At 37.1% G+C, this 14500-nt stretch overlaps 1 pseudogene; it reads right to left on the reverse strand.

The window, feature by feature from the left end:
• Positions 1–4568: 4568 nt before the first annotated feature.
• LOC101715474 (elongation factor 1-alpha 1 pseudogene) lies at positions 4569–6287 on the reverse strand (annotated as a pseudogene).
• Positions 6288–14500: the final 8213 nt, after the last annotated feature.

Genomic DNA, 14500 nt, shown 5'->3' on the forward strand with positions numbered 1-14500 from the left:
TCATTTAGAAGAAGGAAGGCATGATAGATGTCCAAAGTCACTCAGATAATATGTTTATTTTTTTTATACCTTTTCAAATGAAAAGTCAGGACTAAATCAAAATTAAAAGCAGAGCACACTCACTACTTTCCTTCCCTCTAAGTTTGGCAGTTTGGCCTCCTCTAACACATGTATCAAAGAATGGGGAGAGTGAACAACAAACATTTATTTCTCACAGTTCCAGAATCTGGAAACTCAAGATCAGAGCGTCAACATTGTACACTCTGTTGAGAGCCGGATTCTTGTGTCTTGGGTTGCAGATTTCTTGTGTTTTCAGGTAGCAGAAAAAGAGAGCTAAGTAGTTCTCTGGCCTTTTCTTATAACAACATTAATTCCATTAATGAGGACTCCACCCTCATTCCCTAATTACAGTGGACCCTCCACATTGGTGGATTCCACAGATAGAAAGTACTATACAGTATTTGAAACAAAGGCACTTTACTGAAAATATAGATTTTTCTTGTCATTATTCCCCAAATAATACAGTATAACTATTTACATAACATTTACACTGCATTAGGTATTCAAAGTCATCTAGATGCAATTTAAAGTATGCAGGAAGATTATATATGCAAATACTATGCCATTTTACACAAGGACTTGAACACCCACAACCCTGGAACCAATTTCCAATTTCTCATAGATATTGTATCTCCCAAAGCTTCACCTCCAGATACCATCACCTTGGGATTAGAGTCACAACATATATGAATTTTTGAGAGACACAAATGCTCAGTCCATAGCACCATCTAATGAACTCTTAAACCATCTTTCTGTCTCATAATATGGGTAACCTGCCTTATTTCATTATTCTTTCTGAAAACTTAGTGCCTCGAAAGGAAGATCTGTGTCCAGCTATTTTATTTCTCATGGTGATTAACCATAGTGTTTCACAATATTACCTTGACTCAACATGCTGTGATTCAGTGCCTATCACATGCTAGGTCAATAAGCTTGAACTTCCTAGTAAATGCATAATGAACCTATGAATAAATTATTAAATAATTAAATTGATGGGGAATTGGACATGATAATATTCTGATCCTATCTGTTAAATATTTGCAAAATGTACTTAGCACTTGTCACCAATTTTGCCATACCCATCAGCAAACATATAGCTCAGAAATATTTTCCTTTTGGCTCTACATTACATGGAATTTCTATAAGTAAAAATCTTCAATGCTATTTTCCACAATGAAGAAAGAATTATTTCTGATTCCCCAGCACTAAGCCTGGCACATGTCCATTGGATAGTAAATATTGGTACAGTTTATGGCAATTCTACCTACTAATGAATAATAAATTCCTTGAGGTAACTGCTGTCTTTTTAGAAAGACAATTAGTCTTAGTTATGGTTAGCTTTATATGTCAACTTGAGTGAACTAAAAGATGTCCACATTACTAGTAAAAAAATATTTCTGAGTGTATTTGAGGACATTTCTGAAAGAGATTAGGATTTGAATTGATAGACTGAGTAAAGAATATCACCCTCCCCAGTGTGGGTGGGCATCAGCCAATCTGTTGAGGGCCTGAATAGAACACAAAAGCAGAAGGGCAGATTTCCTCTCCCTCCTTAAAGTGGAGAACCCACCTTTTCTTTCCCTTGGATATCAGTGCTCCAATCTACACCACCAGCTTTCCTGAGACTGTGTCTTGCAGACAGCAGATATGGAACATGTGACCCTCCACAATCCTATGAGCCTTTCTGATAACTTCTTTCTATGCATCTCACCTATGTATCCTGTTGGCTCTGTTTCTCTAAAAAACCCTGACTAATACCATCTTCCTAGTCCAAGAATGTTTTCTTGACTTTGCAAAGTTGTTCAAGAAATATTTAGAGAATAGAAAGAAGAAGAACTGAATGTATTGGAACTGCTGTTTAATACAAGAAGAGCTATGTGTGACTGTTCTCACTTTCTTTTAACAGATTTTCTCCACTGTTAATCTAACCCTGGGCTGTCCAATATGGTAATCCCTAGCAATGTGTGAGTATTCAGTTCTCGAAATAGGACCAGTACAAATTAATAGGCTTCATAAGTGTAAAATATATACTAAATTTCACAGGTGTAATGCAAAAGGTAAACTATCTTATTAATCAATTTAATATTGATTTTAAAATTGAAATTATAATATTTTCTACATAGTAGTTAAATCAAATGTTATTAAAATTAATTTCAAGTTCCTTTTTATTATGGCTACTAGAAAATATTGAACCTCATAAATGTCTGGCATTATGTTTTTATTGTACAGCACTAATGTGATATCATCACAGATATAGATTAGGTTATTTTGTCTAGATTTATGCCATACTAGCATAGTTAAAATTTGTATGATCAGATAAAAATCTCTAATACTTTATATCTATAGGAATCCTTGGCTCCTTAAAAGCTTTTTCATAGAGAAAAAAGGATAGAAATGTTTGATGTGGCTTAGTGTATCTATTTTCTTAGTACCTTTGTAGAACAAGGTTTTGATTATTTTAAAAATCTACAGTGTGACATAGAATAGTCTAAGTATCATCGTGTAAGTTCTTGACAATTCATTCCTTAAACAGTATGCAGTTATGGGTCAGAAAAAATATAAATTGTATGGCTTAATTACCTTTATACAATATGTATAAATTAGAAACTAGATATATTATAACAACCATCTCTAAAAAAAATGAAATGTAGGCTCCCATAGCAGCACTACTTCTGAGAAATTAAAAAGAAAATGTGAGACTGAGCTCAGTAGTGCAGCTCAGTAGTATAGTGCTTACCTTGCATGCACAAGACTTTGTGTTTAATCCCCAGCATGTAAAAGAAAAGAAATAAAATGCCCCCAAATAAAGATGTTTTAATTAATAAGATTTTGCATAATGTTTTTAATTAATTTGATACATAATGATCACATTCATCATAGGAAATTTGTGCCTGTACATGATTTATCTTTATTGTTCCTTTTTTCCCCATACCCCTACCCTCCTTATTTACAAAAGCTTTGTTTCCATTTTTTCCTTCTTTTCTCATTTTTTTCTTTTCACTTCCTTCCTTTCTCCCTTTCCCCTCTCTAGTTTCCTTTCCCACTTGAACATTTACTTCCTATTTCACAACATCTATTATACACTTTGTTCCTTATTTACACTTTTGTTTTCTCACACCAGAAAAACAATGCAATATTTCCACATATGTGTCCAATTTATTCACTTAAGAGTACAGTCTCAAGGTGCATCCATTTACCTAGAAATGTCTCAAGTTTATCTTTCTTTATGGCTGAGTAATACTCCATTGAATAAAAAATACCCCACATCTTCTTTATACATTCATTGGTTGATGGACATTTGGACTGTTTCCAAGATTTAGCTATTACAAATTCTGCTGCTATAAACATGGATGTGCACATATTGCTGTGGTATGATGCTTTTAAATCTTTTGGGGAGATACCAAGAAGGAGAATAGCTGGGTCAAACAAAACCTCTAATTTTAGTTTTTTCAGGATTTTCCACATTTATTTCCACAGTAGTTCCACCAGTCTACACTTCCACCAACACTGGAGAAGGCTTTTTCCCTAAAAGCCCCTCCAGAATTTGTTATTGGTTGATTTATTGATACTAGCCATTCTTCCTGGAGTGAGATGGAATCTCAGTGTTGTTTTAATTTACATCTCTCGAATGATCAATGATGTTGAACATTTTTCATTTATTTACTTGCCATTTGTACTTCTTCATCTAAGAAGCTGTATTAATTTCAGATGCTCATTTTTTCAGGGATCCAGGGATGATTCAACATATGCAAATCAATAAATGTAATACACCACATCCAAGGACAAAAATCACATGATCATCTCAATAGATGCAGAGAAAGTATTTGACAAAGTCCAACACCCATTCATGATAAAAACAAAACTCTACAGAAAATTGGAATAGATGGTCTTTATCTTTTTTTTCTTTTATCCTCACTTGCATGGTCCTAAAATAACTTTTCCCACCAGTCCTAAAAAAATGTTGGTATTTTATTTATATTTAGCACTAGTCCTAGATTCATTCTTTAAGTCTTCTATCCTTTAAACATGAGCAAGTTCTCTTTCTTTTTTTTATCCTTTTATTGGTACATTTTAGGTGTACAATATAATGAAATTCATCATTGGAGATATGCACCTTTACATACTCTTGGTTTTTATTTTTTCCCCCTTCCCCTGCCCTGCCTTCAACCCCTCCATCCCTCCCTATTTGCAAAGACTTTGTTTCCATTTTTTCATTTTCTCATGTTAATTCCTTCCCCTTCTTCCCTTTCCCCTACCCCTCCCACTTCCCCCTCCCCTTTGCCCCTTTTCTTCCTATTTCACGTTATCTATTATACCTTTTAGTCCTTGTTTACACTTTCAGTTTCTCACACTAGAGAAACTATTTGGTATTTACACATGTGTGTCCTATTTATTTCACTTAAGAATATCACCTCAATGTGCATCCATTTAGCAATAAATGTTTCTAATTTCTCATTTTTGATGTCTGAGTGGTACTCCATTTTATTAAAAATCCACATTTCTTTTTTTTCTCATTAAACTTTGTTTTAATGGGTCTCAAAATTCTGTGACGGATTTTTGGTCAAGTTGTTTCCATTAAAAAGTGATTTTAAAAACTAATAACTTAAAACTGTCACACACAAAAAGAAAACAAATGGTCCACAAAACACATTCTCCTTCCCTCCTGAAGGTTTTACTATGCATTGTTATCATTAACCAGTCTTTTACTATTAAACTTAAATGGCCAATTGGGAGAAACAGTTCTGAGACCGTTCTTCCACCACTGATTAAGACTGGGGTGGCAGGTGTTAGGGGTAATATTCATTTAGCCCTCTGAGCTTTCTGGGCAAACTTGGTGACCTTGCCGGCTCCAGCAGCCTTCTTGTCAACCGCTTTGATGACACCCACAGCAACTGTCTGTCTCGTATCACAAACAGCAAAATGACCCAGAGGTGGATAGTCAGAGAAGCTCTCGACACACATGGGCTTGGCTGGAACCATGTCAATGATGGCAGCATCACCAGATTTCAAGAATTTGGGGCCATCTTCCAGCTTCTTAGCAGGCCGGTGATCAATCTTTTCTTTCAGCTCAACAAACTTGCAAGCGATGTGAGCTGTATGACAATCCAGTACAGGAACATAGCCAGCACTGATCTGGCCTGGATGGTTCAGGATAATCACCTGAGCAGTGAAACCAGCTGCTTCCATTGGTGGGTCATTTTTGCTGTGACCAGCAACATTGCCACGACGAACATCTTTGACAGACACGTTCTTGACATTGAAGCCCACATTGTCACCAGGAAGAGCTTCACTCAAAGCTTCATGGTGCATTTCAACAGACTTTACTTCACTTGCAACATTGACTGGTGTGAAGGTGACCACCATGCCAGGTTTGAGAACACCACTCTCCACTCTGCCCACAGGGACTGTACCAATACCACCAATTTTGTAGACATCCTGGAGGGGCAGCTGCAAAGGCTTGTCAGTTGGGCGAGTGGGTGGCAGGATGCAATCCAAAGCTTCAACCACTGTGGTTCCACTGGCATTTCCATCTTTATGAGTGACCTTCCATCCCTTGAAGCAAGGCATGTTAGCACTTGGCTCCAGCACGTTTTCACCATTCCAACGAGAAATTGGCACAAAAGCTACTGTATCAGGGTTGTAGCCAATTTTCTTAATGTAGGTGCTGACTTCCTTAACAATTTCCTCCTATCTCTTCTGGCTGTAGGGTGGCTTAGTGGAATCCACTTTTTTTTTAACACCAACAATGAGTTGTTTCACACCCAGTGTGTGAGCCAGAAGGGCATGCTCATGGGTCTCCCCATTCTTGGAGATACCAGCTTCGAATTCACCAACGCCAGCAGCAACAATCAGGACAGCACAGTCAGCCTGAGATGTGCCTATAATCATGTTTTTGATAAAGTCTCTGTGTCCTGGAGCATCAATGATAGTCACATAATACTTGCTGGTCTCAAATTTCCACAGGGAGATGACAATGGTGATACCACGCTCATGCTCAGCTTTCAGTTTATCCAAGACCCAGGCGTACTTGAAAGAACCCTTCCCAAACTCAGCAGCCTCCTTCTCAAATTTTTCAATGGTTCTTTTGTTGATGCCACCACATTTGTAGATCAGATGGCCGGTAGTGGTGGACTTGCCTGAATCCACGTGTCCGATGACGATATTGATATGAGTCTTTTCCTTTCCCATGTTGGCTTTGATTTAGTGGTGGTTTTCACTACACCTGTGTTCTCATGGCAAACCCGTTGCAAAAAAGCAAAACCATATTTCTTGATCCAGTCTCCAGTTGATAGGCATTTGGGCTGTTTCCAAATTTTGGCTATTACAAATTGTGCTACTATGAACATGGGTGCACATATATCATTGTGGTATGATACTTTTAATCATATCAATCAGATGGTCTTTATCTTAATCTGATAAAAGCCATCTATGAAAAAACAATAGCCAAAACCATACTAAATGGCTGAAAACTGAAAACTTTCACTCTAAAATCAGGAACAAGACAAGGATGTCCACTATCACAACTCCTACTGAATATAGTTCAATATAGAAACATTAGCCATAACAACTAAACAAGAGAAAGAAATAAAAGGAGTAAAGAAGTTCAATTACCATTATTTGCAAATGACATGATACTTTATATACAATACCCCCAAAACTCCACCAAAAGACTTCTAAATTTAATAACCAAATTCAGCCACATAGTTGAATACAAAGTCATCACTCAAAAATCAATAGCATCCCTGTACAGAAATAACAAACTTACTGAGAGAGAAATTAGGGAAACCACATCTTTTACAAGAGCATAAAAAAAAAATGAAATACTTAGGAATCGACCTAACAAAGAAAGTGGAAGATCTTTACATTGAAAATGACAGTACTCTGGAAAAGGATGTAGAAGAGGCTATCAGAAAATGCAAAGATATCCCTTGTTCTTGGGTAGGAAGAACCAACACTGAAAATAGCCATACTTTCAAAATTGTTAAACAGGTTTAATGCAATCCCAATAAAAAATACCAACAGCATATCTCACAGAATTAGAGAAAATCATCCTAAAATTTATTTGGAACCAGAAGAGACCTTGGATACCAAAAACAATTCTGAACAAAAAAGGCAAGACAGGAGGCATCACAATCCCTGACCTGAAATTATACTACAAAGCTACTGTGATTAAAAAATAAAAAATATTTTTAAAATTACAATATCAAGATCTAGGAGACATTACCACAGATTTTACAGAATTTAAAAGCATATAGAAAGTATATTACAAAAGTCTTTTTTGAAATAAATTTGACAACTTCTAAGAAGTATCTTGGAAAACAAATTAATGAAACTAACTCTGGAGGAAATATAAAATTTGAATAGCGCCTATTAAAGAAAGTATATTCCTAGCTTGAAAACCTACCTATATGACAACAGCAGGCTCATATACATTTTAACTGATAAATTATATCAAACAATTAAAGCGGAAAAAGAAAGAAACACTTCTCCCCTCATTTTAGGAAATCAACATTGTGCTAATTCTAAAATTGGATAAAGATAATAGAAGAAAAAAGTATGAACATAGATATAAATTTGTTTAACAAAACAAAATGTTAGAAGTCAGACCTGGCAGGATGTAGAAAGTGGTTTTGTTATAGGGATGGCAATGTTGGTTCAGCATTGGAAGATCCACCCCCAGAAGTCATCATTTTAACAGAGGAAAGGAAAAAGCCATATGATCCTGGCATTAGTTGGAGAAAAAGTATTGGACTAAATTCTACAGCTGTTCATGGTAAAAGCTATCAGGAGACTAGAAGTAGACCAGAACCTTCTCAACAGATTAAAGACATGTACTCCATACTTCCAGTGAGAATGCCTTATATGAATGGAGAAGATACATTGCTTTCTCCTTCAGATGGGGAACAAGGGCAGATATGCTTACTCTTTATCTGTCCATTAAACTTTGAAATGTATAATTGATATTGTGTAACAGGAAGAAAAGGTCTAAAGGTGCAGGGAAGTGGGAGGTGTAGGGGAAAGGAAAAAAGGGAAAAGAAAAAATATGAGAAAAGGAGAAAAATGGAAACAAAGTCTTTGCAAATAGGGAAGGGTGGAGGGGGTGAAGGGAGTGCAGGGGAAGGGGAAAAAGATAAGAACCAAGATACTCATGTAATGGTACAAGATCCCAATGATGAATGTAACTGTATTGTATACCTAAAATGTACCAATAAACTTAATGGAAAAAAAAATAAAATAAAAAATAAAAAAATAAAAACAGCAGGGTACTGGCGCACACACACACACACACACACACACACACACACAAAAGACCCAAGGATCACTGGAACAGATTAGAAGATACAGAAGCAACTCCAAACACACTCAACCACCTTATCTTCAACAAAGGGCCCAAACACCTTCTAGATTCCACATGTCAAAGACTAAAACTAGACTCATGTGTCTCATCATGCACTAAACTAAAATAAAAATAGATCAACAATATAAATATTAAAACAGAAACATTAAATCTACTGGAAGATAAAATAGGTAGAACTCTTGAAGACATAGTTATAGATAAAGACTTTTTGAACAAAACCACCATCGCATGGGCAATGTAACACCAGATCAACAACTAGGATCTTGTTTTATTAAAAAGCTTTTGCACAGCAAAAGAAATCATCAACAGAGTGAAGAGATTACCTACAGAGTGAGAAAGAAATTTTGCCAGCTGTTTCTCAAAGAACTAATTCCTAGAATACAAAGTATTCAAAAAATCATACCTCTCCCAAATTTAAAGACCCAGTACATAATATTTTAGTAAACTGACAGTCATATCAGTGGCATTTCAAGGTTGGCATAAACACTTGGATAAGGATAGAATTAGAACCTTCTGTGTTTGTTTACTAGAGATGATGATCTTCAAAATCTCTTCTATTTAATAAGTATATTTTTATTTATATGATAGCTTTCATTTTAATTCATGATATCAACACTCTGCAGACCACTGACACAAGTTAACCTGTCATTAGATTAGCCATCTACATTAAGCAGTTCACAATACATTTTCATGTTGAATTCAGACTTCGTCTTTTTCCCCTTAGCAGTACTAATAGATCACTCTTTCCAATTAAGATTACTAGTAGAGAAGCATTTCAAAGTGATGGAATTTCTGCAAAGATGTAATGGTATCTCTTCCACTGTGTCATCTGAAAATGTTTACATGGAATGAGAAGATATTCTCTCATGGCTAAAATGTGAAATTGAATCTGAGAGGAGTGTAAGAGGGGAGAAGTTTGAGAGGCAAAGCCCTAATCGCAGGGAGCATTAAAAGTGGAGTGATCAATAGAGATGCAGAAGTAAAGGAGGCACATTTGTTTCTTTAAAGAGGAAATAAGAAAGTGTCAGTTTCAGAGATGCGTCCTTTCACCCCTGTGAGCCATTTGTAAACTACTCTAAAGTGTATAGGAGTAAATCCTGGGTCTCAGCTTCATAGATTGGAGATGGCTTCTAAGAGGCTAAAAGCACAAGAGGACACTTCTGCCTCAAGGACATCCTAGTTACCATTTTAATTAAATGATTAATTAATTTAATTAAATTAAATGAGCTAGACTAACAGGTACCCTGAGTACATGAAGACATGATATCAGCAAAAACTACCAAGTAAAAGTATCCACATGGTATGAATAGAAAAATCATAACCATCTGTCCAGGCTGAGTCCCCACTCTGCAACTTGTCACTTTAGACAACTCATTTTAATCTCCATGAACTTCAGTTTCTCCTGTAAAACAAAAAAGAGCATTCATAGGATTCAGAAGATTTAGAAAAATTGTACTACTTGAAGCTTTTGGACATAATATAGTCCTTAATATATATTAGTATCTCTCTTTTAAAGTTAACCATAGCAATAAAAACACTGGTAAAATTTATAAAAGGGATTGTTTTGTGCTCACTCTTACAATCCTTATGTTATTTAGTATCGGGGAAGAAAAAGAATCTATAAGCTTTATGGGCTCCTGCTTTTCACCTCATCTTTCCTTCAGTGCCAATCATATGAGAACCTAAGGCTGACCAGGAGCATCTTCATGGTTCTGAGTTGGAATCTTGCTCATTACCCTTCATAGCCTGTCCATAGATTTGTCTTCTACTATGGTTCATACTGCAGATTTTTTCTATCCCATCGTCCTGGTTTCAGCACACATTGTCACCTACAGTGTCAAAGGAGTTACTGTCTCACTTTTCCTTGTCCATTGTCCTTTTCTGAGTGTGTGACCATTCTGTGAATCCACTGAATGATTGTTCAGATGACCTGACAATGAAATATGGACAACAGCCTGCACTTGGACACTTGACTGCAACGTCCTGGTGGAAATTCCAGAAGAGATTGTGGATCTAATCACAGATAAGCTTCCCATGTCCTCTGAATGCCAGTCTTTACCTCTGCCTTGTGTCTTTGGTCAGTCCTGTTGCCTCAGAGTTCATCCTACCTCCCACACTCACCCCATCCATCCAATGCTACCTGGAAGAACCATCCTTAATAAAGAAATTTCAGAATACATACTATTATATGTACTTAGGTTTTTTCATGTGGTTCTAAGCTCAAAGTTTACTGTCTCTTGTGGAGTTTGGTTAAGATACAGATCTTTATGAAGGCAATGACAGGGTTGTGTTTTGGATATTTATAAAAAATGACTGAGAAGTTTGTAGACATATTTCTCATCTCTGCTCTTGACCATCAGGTCAGAACTGTGCTCAAATCTCCCATTGGGTCAAGTTGTGTTTCTCATTTGGATTTATTCCATGGGGCATAAGGTGCAAAAAAGAAAGAAAGAGAAAAAAAGTGGGAGGAAGGTGAAATGTTTCATTCCCTTAAGCAAAGAAATGAAAAAATAAAGTGCCTTCTTTATAAGTCTGGGTTACATTTCTAATAAATTTGCCAGCAGTGAAGAATAAGCCTGTGAGGAAATAACAATGATACACATCTAATGGAATCTAGTGACATGGTACAAAGCATAATTACTGATAATTTATGAATTCAATGTCCTTTCTCTTCTCAGCAGGGAGAAACAATCTCACCATATTCTTTGCCTGTCCTGCTCTGACATGATTCTCTTGTAGCTTCTTTGAAAATGACAGTAAAATGATAGCAAAATGCATTGCTGCATGGAATTGTATAGAAATAAAGTATGATATTAAGGATTAATAAGAATTTCTATATGTATATGTGGCAATAAGGACAAAACTCCTTGAAGTACCCTGTGATTCTTCTGATACTAACAATTCTGCAAAATCACTGAAAGCCCCACAATTGTTATTAAAGATCTCCATTATTATGATTACGCTACTGGTAGAGGCATTTATCAGTTAATCAAGAGTTCTCATTGCTAGAATTCTAATAATTTCAAAGCCTCACTCTCTCTTCGAAGTTACCCCACCCTCCTTCCACTGTCAGCTGCTGAGAACACCTTATACATTTACCAGAGAAGCTCCTTGAGGTAAACTACCATCCTCATCCCTTCCAGCACCCCACCTGCGTATAGCCTGCACAGTGCTATGGCTTCCAGCCTCCCCTCTTCTCCCTTCCTGATCCTCTAAAGAAGTACCCTCCTCTAAGGCTGGATTTCCTTCCTTCTCCCCTTCCCAAAGTTGCTGCTCCTTTATATCCACCCTTCCCCTCTTCACCTTAAAGTCTTCCCATTTCCACCAGCTTATTTCCACCAGCCTAGGAACATGTCCCAGCAGCCTTCCATTAAAAAGCAAAAGCATTTCCTTATTGTGAAACTTCAAGTTGTCTTCATTCCTGTCCTCTCTTCTCATTTGCTGATGAGAAATTAGAAAGTGGTAAGAGGGTGGTCAGACTCCCCACATTTTCCTGACCTCTTTTTAGCTGGACTTTTCTCCTCTTTCTCACCTTCTCAGTCTCTGTCTCTGATTCTTTCATCCTGCCTACAGTCTCACCACTTTATTGAACCTAGTCAGTCACCACAGATATCCCTATTGGCAACACAAAGGTTAGCCATACATTAGCAAAAGGTTAGACATTGATCCTGTTTCTTCACCCCCTGACCTAGGCCACTCTGATGCAAAGGCCTTCCTGTCTTTATTTTGTCTTGTTAAGTGATTTTTAAAAATATTTATCATTTTCTCTTCCAATTCTGGGAATCATTACCTCAGCTGGGAAGTTCCTGCTTAACACGTTTCATAAAGTGACCTGGGATGGAGTCCCCTGAAAAGCATTTTGCTCATACATCCACTATGTGGTTTCTCCATGGGGCTAGCTTGGGCTTCCTTCATAGTCCTGGCATTGTTGTCATAGATTTCTTACATAGCAGTTGACACTTTCCAAGTTGCCTGAAAGAAACCTGCAAGTTTCTGATAAACTAACCGGCCCCCAGGGTCTCAGAATGTCACTCAGTTGTATCCTATTGTGCAAGCAGGTCAATGATGTCAAGAGCAGAGAAGTCAGATCTCATCTTCCAATGCAGAGTCATTTGATCTGCTAGGAATCTCTTTCTTCATCTGCAAGCCAGCTCTCCCCACAGGTGTGCAGAGGCTTCAACCCTCACCACTCTGACTGTATTGTGCAAAATGATCCATCCACCCACCTGAGCCCTCCTCATCCTACCTTGCTATGTTTTTCTCCATACTGCTTACCATTTTCTCATTGCTTTACTGTCTGCCTCCTTCTCTGCCCATATGGTCAAAGATTTTTGTTCAGGTGTATACCCTAGCACCTCATGTTGTGCCTGCCACAGAGTAGATATTCAAGGAATATTTGTTGAATGAAATGTAGCAGGCATACTTCTAATCTTTGTGTGTATAAAGTCATGAAATCTTTGGAAAAGGCCAGTGGAGTGAAAACTATATTTATCCACATTTTAAATGGAGAATTCAGAGGCACATGGAAATCTGTTCACTACCTTGTTAAGGTCAAAGCCATGATTCAAACCCAGGCAGTTGGGATCCAGAAATGAAATTCCTCACTCTATAATACTTCTTAGGGTCAAGGATTCCTCTCTGTCTTCATCTCACTCATCTCTTTGCTTAATTGGAAGCTATCCACCACCCACCTTCCTGAAACAACATACTTCCAAGCAGGTTTTTCCTTTACTCTTTGACCTCTCTGTTTATTCTTTCTCCTTGTTGAGTCCATCAGTTCCCAGGAACATATTTATGAATCTTATCCTGTGCCTCCCACCATGACATGACTCTACCTTACCATCCCTAGTGCAATTGAAATGTGCCGTGCTCCCTCATCTCTCTTGCCTCAATCAGTGGTTCACCCTCCCACATTCAAGCTAGACCCCCAGTAATTATCCTGATGTCTTCTTGTCTCTTTTCCTCCCACCACATCCAGTCACCAAGCCAGGATGATTCTGCATTCTGAAGAATCTGCATACTTCTTTCTATCCCCTCAGCAGCCATTGTGTCCAGATCACTTTCATTATGTGCCTAATTTGCTCCATTACTCTATATCCTGCTTCTATGTGTTCACCCAACTGTAGGGAGCAAGTAAGAAGATTTCTTACAATCTAAATTGTGTCTTGTAACTCTACAACCTAAAACCTTCCATCAGCACAAAATCTAATCCCTGTTCCTTTTGTCTTTGCTTCACAGAGCCCATTAAAACTTTTTGATTGCTTTATTTATTTTCATTTTCTTGGGGTTTTTTAGTGACTAAAATATAAATTTATGAGAGAATAAAAATATAAATCAGGGATAGAAAGAAATATACTAAATAAAATAACTAAAATATAAATTAGTGAGAGAAAGATGCTTTATTCTATATTAAGTACCGAAAACCTCTGCTTTTAGTCAGAGCTCAATGAATACTTTCCGAAGAAACAATACAAACCTTCAGAACACTGTAGTGAGGTTGAAATCATTGCATACACATTTGAATTAAAAGATTACACTATATTTGTTAGTTTACTGTAATTATTGGCTGTCCACTTATGTAGTTTAATGAGAACACACAAATATATGTGGATTATCCAAATCAAGGAAGCAAGTATAGCATTTGGTCTATGATACTTTGTTCAAACCAAAAACATTTATTTTTATGATATTATGATATATGTATTTTAATTCCTACCACAGTTCCTAGCCATAACTCCCTCCCCAAGACAGGTCCAATAAATTAGAATTTCTTTTCCCCAAGTGAGATCATAGAGACTCTAATTTTCTCCTACTTTTCTGTCTTTAAACTGGCCATAAAACAATGATCTGATCTACTCTTGTATGATTGTAAGTCATAAAACCCTCCTCATTCCCAAGGGGTCCTGTACCATGCCCCGGAGAAAGGAATGCTGCAGAGATCCCAAGAAGAATCTGAGTAGACAGGTTTGGCTGGGTTTTGCAGGAAAGCCTCCATAAAGACTCAAAAGGAAAGAGTTCAGTGAGCTTCCAAATGGTTGAACATATGGAGGCCACTGGAGTGTGGGTGATGTGCCCAAAGAA

This window comes from Heterocephalus glaber, unplaced genomic scaffold, assembly GCF_053883595.1.
Source record: "Heterocephalus glaber isolate CG9 unplaced genomic scaffold, H.glaber_assembly_v1.0 deba00001504, whole genome shotgun sequence".
Taxonomy (NCBI): domain Eukaryota; kingdom Metazoa; phylum Chordata; class Mammalia; order Rodentia; family Bathyergidae; genus Heterocephalus; species Heterocephalus glaber.